The following is a 9858-nucleotide window of genomic DNA, read 5'->3' on the forward strand; positions in this document are numbered from 1 at the left end:
TAGGAGGTCAAGATTAGAGTGAGCTGTAATATATGATAATAGTGGGTGGTAGGGGTCAGAATGGGGGCATTGTTTGCGTCTTTTATCAAGCTAGTCTTACAAACCTTATTAGGGGTGTACAGATGGATTTATTGGTGAAGATTGGTGGATCTGAGTTGACATACTTAAGTCTAGACAAATGGGACATTTAGGTCCCCAAACCACAATAGAAATACTTGTGTTATGAGATATTAAGCAATGAGCAATAACTCCACAAATCCGTAAAATAACTTAAAAACATAAATAAAAATCTTGAAACTAAGTCACTGGCCTCTTAGTTACTGCACCACCTCCTTGGGACTTTCATAAGATACATAAACGTTTTGAAGAATAAACTATTGAATAAATAATCTATTGCATTTGATTTGACTATCTTTTTTTTGGATATTAAAATCATAAAAATTAGTAATTCTTAGTGTTTCATAAGTTGTTTTATAAACTACTGGAAAAATTTTAGTTATAATATTTGATAAAATGGAGTCAAAGTAATTGATAACTCAAATTTATTACCATTTATTATATTCAACTTGAGTTTTGAAATTTTACCTAGTTAGGACGTACATGCTTCTCTTAAGATACAAACACCCTCTCTCATTAATTTATGAGACAGAGAAATGTTTTACATTTTTTTGTATTTCACAATTCCACAGAAATGACACAAAGGGGAGATCCACCAAAGACTAAAAAAAATTTATTTAAATAAACATAAAAATTAGAGACAATAGAAAGTTAACAAAGACATGCACATTAGAATATATTTGATTCATATCCTGGCATTTATCTTAAACCAAATTTTTCTGAATTTGCTTTACATATTAGAATACCAAGATCACTAATTTCACATTTTATTAGAGTCTGAGTTCCATGGACCACTCAGATTACAATGGCATCAATAAACATGATTGAGAGTTTGGTACAAGGGCATTCATGGATTCATAAAGATCAATTCAATTCATCAAATTATTTTGGCTAAAGATCACCCACCATCTAACCTTAGTATTTCCATATTTATGGCTATGGGATCTGTTGGGTTCTAAACCTTGGTTCAACAATAGAAAACATGATTCCATGGATGCAGAAGCATGTTAATCAATTCAAAATTGATCTTTGAAAATATACATCAAATGTACCTTATGGGGAACTTGTTCCACCCTTGACTTTGCTACTCTGAGATCGTTCTGAAGCCGTTCACGTGTCGGGCCTCCAGAAGTATCCATGCAATCACTTGGCGCTTGGATCTCCACCCCTTCTTCTTCAACTCTCCTTCAAAAACTTGAAGATCTTCTCATCATGAAGACACTCCCCCTGGTTGAGTGGAGAAGAGGGTGGAGAAAGGGGGGCTCTCAATTCTGGCTGGCATGGGTGCTTGAAATGAGTGCCCCTTACCTATTTATATTTTATTAAGTTTTTCTCAAAAACCCATAACGTATAATATATTCACCAATGCCCTTATGATCTTATGCGTGTGACCCTCTAGGCCCATGTATCATTCTAGTTAATAACTTTAGTGGCCCAATAAAAATTATTTACCAACCTTAGTAATTAATTATACCAAGATATTTATTAATTAACTAAGGATCGATTTAACCCAATCGATAGGTTAAGTTTCCAGCGCATGGGGTGCCAAGCTACACCTCATGCTCTAGAAGATACCGAGTAGTGTCTGAACTCTTTGATGGAACCTTTACCATCATCAGTTCCTGTATATCTATAATCCATCATCTGCGCGAGACTCTCAAACGACTTAGGGTATGGTTTATCATCAAACCCTAATCCGTCATTCGATTATACTAAGGCATAATGGAGATCATTGGAGAATGCCTTCTCCAATATCCTCACTACCCTGGCCAGGGATTTTTTGCATCGTCTTCCTTGAATCAATCTCCTCTTATACTGAGGATGGATGATCCTGTCTTGAACACTCAATCATCTCCATGAGCTTCTTACTACATCCGAGCTATGACTTGTTTGAATCCCATGATTAGAGGCTCATAAGTCGTGAGCAAAATGTAGTCGTCCATTCACGAGATGTCCTTGGTATCTCAGGTCAGTGGATCATTTATGCGACTGTGACATGAATCAACCTGATTGACATTTATGTATAATACCATTCAGGGATTCATATGGATCAATTCAGTGAAATCTTTCTCGAAAGAGCACCCATTGTCTGTCCTTAGTGTCACCACACTAATAGCCACATGATCAGCTATACTTATCCTATAAGTAGGATCAGTTAGTGCTATTCTTTTAGGATAATTTGATGTCCATCTTGACTATCCATCAAATATGAATACTTAGAATATATGTTAAAAGACTAGTAATCATTGTATTATGATGTCATCATAATTCACTAGATCACTGGGCGTATTCATGAATTTCATTATAATCATCACACTTGAATAATAATGAACATAATAATTTATTCAATGAACTTAAATAAACATGATGGTGTGATTGTCTTGACAGTCACATAATATCCATAAGGATTGACCATACTCATCGTATGAGTGTTATTACGATCGTCCTCTTGAGTCTGATCACTTTGATGGCCTTCTCGAGTATCCTTCAAATAGGAATATTTAGAACACATGATTAAGGACTGATGATCTCTTTATTATGATTTCATCATAATTCACCATGTCAGATCATGTATTTTTGGACATCATCATAAGCATTATAATGAATATGTTGTATTTATGAACACTAGAGTAGATATGAAATGTGTATTTTGGATCGCTAGCCACATGAACTATTTTGTCCCCTATTGACTACGCCCATTTCTACAAAATGAACATACTCTTGAATAGATATAGCCATGAATTTGGTGAGAATTGGAACACTTAATGTGCAAGGCAGATGTTTGATTAGTTGTTGAGAACCATTCATGATAGAAACCCTTTATATATTATAGTTTTTCTACATGAAAACTTTATTGGCTGACTCAGTATCATTATGGAATCCACTTACCTTTTTATTTTTCTCATTTCATAGGCTGTAAAGATCTTCTTCCATGGAAAAAGTTAATAAAATAGTGGCTTTTGTCTAAATCAATCAAAATCATATTGGAAATTTCATCCATATACTTCAGAATTTACTTTCCATAGCTTGCTACATTAAGAAGATAGTTATTTTCATATCTTTATCCTTCGAAAAGGACTTGGCCTAAATCATATTCTGGTATGCCGTGGTGTGATATTTTCCAAGTGTAATTGATTCCCATCATCATAGAATGTCGCACTCCTTTAAAGAAATCAGAATTCACTAAATCAAATTTCTACCTATCATTAATTAAGAAATGTGACTTCCATTTCTCCCCATTTTTTAACTCTTAAGAAAGCTTCATGAACCACTATTTAGCCCTATCCTTGCTCATAAAGGGTAACTCTATTTTCCATGTGTTCTTGTAGGATTATCATAAACTGATTTATTTTAGAAATATTACTGGAGTCTTTTATGTTATTATACCTTCCTTCTCATCATATTTATAAAAGGCAGGAGAATGATTTCTGTAGTGATAATAAATGCTGAAGTTTTTTCATTTGTATACTGAACCTTATTATATAAATGGGTTATCACCAAGAAGGTGAATTTGGTATTCTTTTTTTTTTAATTTAAATTGAGTATAATATGTTATGGAAATGTGTATATTTACCTAGGAACAAGGTAAATCATAGGGTTGGTGTGCATAAGTTTTATACATGTTAGGGCTATCCTTCATTCAAATAATATCTTAGAGTTATCATCAATTCAATTTCTTATGCATCCAATCTAAAACAGAATGTATAACAAGGAAATAAAGAACGATCTGAGGAGAAAGTAAAAAATCCACTAAATTTAGATATATTGTGGAAAAAACTTGGAAAATAATCCAAATAATAGTTCCTAATTTCATGTAAAAAAATCTATGTAAATTTATCTAAGCATGAAATTCATGCATCAGTGTAAACACTGTTTTAGCTTGATAATAAAATGGATAAAATAGTTATTTCCTTAATGAATTCAGAAACTTGTCATTCTAGAATTTTAAAATAAAAACAGTACATATATGATGCATGAATCACATTTGACCAATGTTTGACTAGGTAAGCTTTCATTAAGGTTGGATTATGACGGTGTTGAGTTTTTAGAGTGGTGATGTGGATATCGAATAAAAAATAGGATCTTGAAGTTGGATTAAATGGATACCTCTCATTCAGAGATTGGGTTATTAGATATTTATTATGGATTCAATTTGATCAATTTAATCGTAACTCGATATTTAATAAATAATCATCCTTAAAAGTTAAATGTATTGAAATACATTATTTTTAAGTTTGACCTGGAGTTGTTTCTTATTTTTTTTGGCTTCAAATTATTCTTTCTGAAATAGTTTTTGGATAGAAAAGATGATACATGTGCAAAGAAAATTATTCAACCCAAAATGAATGACTAAAGTACCCATTTAAGGTTTTTTATTTGTGATTATGTTTGAAATTTTCAAAATGATGATTCTGATAAGGTGGGAGTATTCAAAAATCTGTGTTGTAGTCATGAATGGATTTTTGATAAATTTAAAATTAAAAATAAACTAAATGACACAAGAAACTGTTGGATTTTTGCTAGATCCCATCTAAAATTTAATTTTCTATTGTGTGATAGCCCTTGATTAAAACTCAATTGGATACCTGACATCATAATTAATGGATGATTTATGTGTCTCAGTGTTCTTGTATGGTTTACATATTTAAACAAGTGCAATAGAGTGCTTTGGATTTCAAAGTAAAGTGCTTTCCGTGAGATATGGATTTGATGTCCATGATTGGGCTTGTTCTTCAGCCTATTGTTAATATTTGAATTAAATACTTTGGAAAACATACCCCTCATCATAGGAATTCAGGTTTACACAATTATAGTTGAGTTTTCCAGGAGGAGTCAGATCCTCCATACAATCCAAGTTGACTTAGCTCAAACTTCTATGCGTGCAACCAGTTCTTGCAACTCACAAGCCTTATCCACAACCCATGAGCCCAACATGCAGAAAACATAAGCCTGAGAATTTCTTCAATACATTGAAATCAACATTAAATTATACTTTGGACTTAACTAAATTCATGAAAAAGATTAAAAAATCCTAATAATCTTGAAAATGTCAAATAATGCAGAAAAATGGAATAAATATTTAATTTAAATTTAATAATAGAAAAAAAATACTTATAGGAAAAAATATTTATGCAGTGATAATATAAATCTATCAAAATGACGGCATTAATAATTTCATGTTTTATTGAGGATATGCTGATAATAAATCACATGTAAATGCATGATATGTATGGATAATATAATTTTCCTTATGAAGGTAAAGAAAATAAAATAGAATGAGGTTAAAAATTGATAAGGTAGGGCTCCTTTATATCATTTTCTGATGAATTTGAGACACTTCTGAAATATCTGGAACTTCCTTGTCATCATTTTACAATGATACTTTTCAGTGCCAATGAAGGGTATCTACTAAGAAAGGTACGGCAAACTGAATAAAATGTGATTTCATATCAAGGATCTCCAAGAAGTTTGTGGTGGTCTACAATTAGAATATTTTACGAGCCATGGATCATAGGTTGTGGTGCTTGATGACGTCAACCATGTATTTTGTGCCATTAGATTGCCTAGTAATTTAGGGGACAGATAAAAACGGATCCTTGTTTTAGGGCCCAAGTCCTTACTCTTTTGATTATTCTATGATTTAATATAATGTTAAATATTTAAGTGATTGTTCATGTGAACCTTATAAATATTAAAAAAATCATCATTATGACGATTTATTTCATTTTATTTTTAAAAATATATTATTTGAACATTTAGAAAGATCTCCTACATTTTGTTTTAGCATTTTGATGATAAAATGAATGAGAAAATGAACCAATGGTTGATTTAATTCAAGAAAAAAGAGAATTTAAAATGGCATCATGGGATATGTGAAATAAGAAACTTTGATTTTTTTATAGATCTCATGAAACATTTATATCTATTAGGGACCATGAGGAATATATATCTGTGCCAGGGTTTTAAGTCATATGAATAAAATATGAACCATAATTTTCAAAAATAAAACATGTGACTTTCAACCCTGAATTTAGAAAAATAATATTATTCTTGTATATCATTTATTATATTTTGTATACCCTGGTATGAATGATTTTCTGAAGTTGAAAAGATGTATACTAAAGTTATCTAAAAGATTTTAGAACCAAATGTATACCGGAATTTTCATAATGATCCATCATGTTCTAAATCTTCACTATGACATAAGGGGTTTTGATATTGAAAAAAAGGTACTAAATCTTCACTATGACAGTGAGGCTCTTAGAGATCTTAATATTATTTAATTTATAAAATTGTCTTTAAGAATATGAGGTGATATAACCTATCTACTCCTTCCGTAAAAAGATAATTGTGTCACCACATTTAATGTGTGTATTTTTACTTAAGCTTAGGATGGGAAAAATTTCATTTCAGTTTGATGTAAATTATTGTTAAGGTTGAGGCAAAGGTCCATGCTAGTGTTCGCCCGTCCCGATGCCGGTACCGGATACCGGTATCGGGACGGATGCTGGACGGATATCCGGTTTTTTCCGATATCCAGATACCGGATATCGGTATCGGATATCGGTTGCTACAGTGCCGATACCCGATACCGATATCCGTCCGATACCGTGATCCGTCTCCCGTCTCAGGGGGACAGATGACGGTATCGGATATCGGATGCGGATATCGGTTTTCGATATCCGCATCGAATTTCATAAACATTTCATATAAGTTAGTTCTTTTATGAAATTTCATATAAGTTACGTATTTCGAATTTTTAAAGTTTTGAACCTTGTTTTCTGGCAACGGCGGGAGCGGGCATCGGCGAGCACCGGCGGGCAACGGCGAGCAACAGCGGACAACGGCGGTGGTGGGCAACGGCGGCAGAAGGCAACAGGGGTAAGTCGATTTTCTGCTCTCTCTCTATCTTTCCTCTCAGCTTCCTCTTTTTCTCTATCTTTTCTCTCCCGTTATCTTCATCCTCTCTCAATTTCCTATCTCTCTTCGTCCTCTCCCTCTCTCACTTTCATATCTCTATTTTACTTCTCCCTTTCTCAATTTCGTAGCTCTATTTTTCTTCTCCCTCTCTCAATTTCATATCTCTATTTTGTTCTCCCTCTCTCAATTTCATATCTCTGTCAATTTCCTATCTCTATTTTTCTTCTCCCTCTCTCAATTTCATATCCCTACTTTACTTCTCCCTCCATCAATTTCATAACTCCATTTTTCTTCTCCCTCCCTCACTTTCATATCTCTATTTTACTTCTCCCTTTCTCAATTTCGTAGATCTATTTTTCTTCTCCCTCTCTCAATTTCATATCTCTGTCAATTTCCTATCTCTATTTTACTTCTCCCTCTCTCAATTTCATATCCCTATTTTACTTCTCCCTCTCTCAATTTCATATCTCCATTTTACTTCTCCATCTCTCCAATTCATATCTCCATTTTACTTCTCCATCTATTAATTTCATAACTCCATTTCTCTTCTCCCTCTCTCAATTTCATATTTATATTTTACATCTTCCTCTTTCAATATCATATCACTATTTTTTTCCCCATCTCTTAATTTCATAACTCTATTACTGCTCTCCCTCTCTCAATTTCATATCTCTATTTCTCTTCTCCCTCTCTCAAATTCATATCTCCATTTAACTTCTCCATCTCTCAAATTCATATCTCCATTTTACTTCTCCATCGATTAATTTCATAACTCCATTTCTCTTCTCCCTCTCTCAATTTCATATCTCTATTTTACTTCTTCCTCTTTCAATATCATATCACTATTTTTTCCCCCATCTCTTAATTTCATAACTCTATTACTGCTCTCCCTCTCTCAATTTCATATCTCTATTTCTCTTCTCCCTCTCTCAAATTCATATCTCTAGTTTACTTCTCCCTCTCTCAAATTCATATCTCTAGTTTACTTCTTCCTCTCTCAATTTCATATCACCATTTTACTTCTCCATATCTTAATTTCATAGCTCTATTTATCTTCTCTCTCTCTCTCTCAGTTTCATATCTCTATTTCTCTTCTCCCTCTCTCAATTGCATATCTCTATTTCTCTTCTCCCTCTCTCAAATTCATATCTCCATTTTACTTCTCTATCTATTAATTTCATAACTACATTTTTCTTCTCCCTCCCTCAATTTCATAACTCCATTTTTCTTCTCCCTCCCGCAATTTGAAATCTCTATTTTTCTTCCCCCTCTCTCAATTTCATAACTCCATTTTTTCTTCTCCCTCTCTTCATTGAAGACGAGCTTGTCTGATTGAGGACCGGCAGAGTAGAAGACCCACATATGGGCATTATTACAACTGAAGAAGAGCTCTTCAACGGTATTTCTTCACCTAAAATCCTTTATTGCACTATGGATTTTATTGTTGATTTGGTGTTTAGGTGTCAGTCTAGGCAATGTGATTTTTATGGTTAACTTAGATCTACTTTTCGTGCATATTTTATCACTTCACGATTCTGAAAACAAACGTCGAAATTGTGGGGAATATGTTAATTACGATGATGAAGATGGAGGTCGTGATTTTGATTATGCCAAGTTTTCTGTACTTCCACTGTTTCGATTGATTATTAATGTATCTAGATTTGAATTTAATTGGTCCAAAACATGTAGGTTAACTTGAAATTGTGCAGAAAGATGAATCCAACTGGAGGCGGTGACCCAGCCCAATAAAGAGCTGGGTCAGGAGTCATACGTCCCGAACGTACAGAGGAGGGAACTTCCCGTGTCGTACAGAGTCGGCCTCGTACGAATCGTTCCCTCATCATCGACTACTTCGAGCTGACGGAAGATGGGTACTATATATGCTTACTGTGCCGGGAGTTGAACCCGCACAGTAAGAGGAGACCCATTAAGAGGCAGGCGGACAGAAGCACAAATGTGTTTTGGCGCCACTTCAAATCATGCCATCCAGATCGTCATGCTGAACTGAAGGGCGAAGTCCCCAAAGAACGTGGTCAGACACGCATCACCGACAGAATGCAGAGCAGGCAACAGGGAGAGCCAAGCCGACGGGGCCGATCAGGGGGCACACCCCAGACGAGACGAAGAACTTCATTGCGCGGTTCGTATGCCTAACAGATTCTCCATGGAGCATCGTTGACAACGTCGCATTCAAGGATATGTGGCGGTATGCTACGCTTATAGACCTGGATCCTCCAAGTGCGAAGGTCATAAAGAGGTGGACCATCCAAATGCACGGCCAAATGAAGATTGGTGTGAGGAAGCTTTGGGAGACCGTGGCCCGAGTATCACTGACTGTAGATGCGTGGACTGCGGACAACGGGACCGGGTTGCTAGGCATCACCGTCAACTGGGTGGATGACACGTGGACGTACAGAGAGCGGGTTCTTGCCATCCGTGAAATCGTCGGCAAGCACGACGGGGGGAACATGGCGTCCATTGTTCTCCAAGCACTAGATGAGTTCTGTTTGCGGACGAAGGTCAGAACTCAACGTGTTGATCGTTCTATTAGTAGAGCTTGCTAGTTTTCTTGTCTAACGTAATTATGCAGGTCTATGCTGTTACTACGGACAATGCGACGACGAACAAAAAGATGTTGGCTTTGTTGGCGCGAAAGGTCAGGAGCGTGAACCCGACGTTTACTGCCAGGAGGCACGTCCCTTGTTTCGCACATATTTTAAACATTGTCGTGCAAGCGGCGTTGAAAAGCTTCAACATTCCTTCGGCCCAGAGCGTGGAACCTGAAGAAGGCGATGTGATGATGACCGCAGAGCAGTATGA

At 35.2% G+C, this 9858-nt stretch overlaps 1 long non-coding RNA gene across 1 annotated transcript; it reads left to right on the forward strand.

Annotated features, from left to right (window-relative positions):
* The first annotated feature begins 6972 nt into the window (after positions 1-6972).
* LOC144707346 (uncharacterized) lies at positions 6973-9054 on the forward strand. Its single transcript, XR_013582457.1, has 3 exons — positions 6973-6999; positions 8357-8437; positions 8748-9054. It is a non-coding gene; the product is annotated as an uncharacterized LOC144707346 (long non-coding RNA).
* The last annotated feature ends 804 nt before the right edge of the window (positions 9055-9858 follow it).

This window comes from Wolffia australiana, chromosome 9 (assembly GCF_029677425.1).
Source record: "Wolffia australiana isolate 7733 chromosome 9, ASM2967742v1".
In the NCBI taxonomy this organism is placed as follows: domain Eukaryota; kingdom Viridiplantae; phylum Streptophyta; class Magnoliopsida; order Alismatales; family Araceae; genus Wolffia; species Wolffia australiana.